This window comes from Bison bison, unplaced genomic scaffold (assembly GCF_000754665.1).
Source record: "Bison bison bison isolate TAMUID 2011002044 unplaced genomic scaffold, Bison_UMD1.0 scf7180017864233, whole genome shotgun sequence".
Lineage (NCBI taxonomy): Eukaryota > Metazoa > Chordata > Mammalia > Artiodactyla > Bovidae > Bison > Bison bison.
The window spans coordinates 1,824,010-1,824,700 of record NW_011494805.1 but is presented as its reverse complement, the minus strand read 5'-3'; positions in this window follow the sequence as shown (position 1 = coordinate 1,824,700).

Here is a 691-nt window from a genome sequence, read left to right as displayed (position 1 = left end):
CTCTTGAGAAATTTGTATGCAGGTCAGAAAGCAACAGTTAGAACTGGACATGGAACAACAGACTGGTTCCAAATAGGAAAAGGAGTATGTCAAGGCTGTATACTGTCACCCTGTTTATTTAACTTGTATGCAGAGTACATCATGAGAAACACTGGACTGGAAGAAACACAAGCTGGAATCCAGATTGCCGGGAGAAATATCAATCACCTCAGATATGCAGATGACACCACCCTTATGGCAGAAAGTGAAGAGGAACTAAAAAGCCTCTTGATGAAGGTGAAAGTGGAGAGTGAAAAAGTTGGCTTAAAGCTCAACATTCAGAAAATGAAGATCATGGCATCCGGTCCCATCACTTCATGGGAAATAGATGGGGAAACAGTGGAAACAGTGTCAGACTTTATTTTTCTGGGCTCCAAAATCACTGCAGATGGTGACTGCAGCCATGAAATTAAAAGACGCTTACTCCTTGGAAGGGAAGTTATGACCAACCTAGATAGCATATTCAAAAACAGAGACATTTCTTTGCCAACAAAGGTTTGTCTAGTCAAGGCTATGGTTTTTCCAGTGGTCTTGTATGGATGTGAGAGTTGGACTCTGAAGAAGGCTGAGCACTGAAGAATTGATGCTTTTGAACTGTGGTGTTGGAGAAGACTCTTGAGAGTCCCTTGGACTGCAAGGAGATCCAACCAGT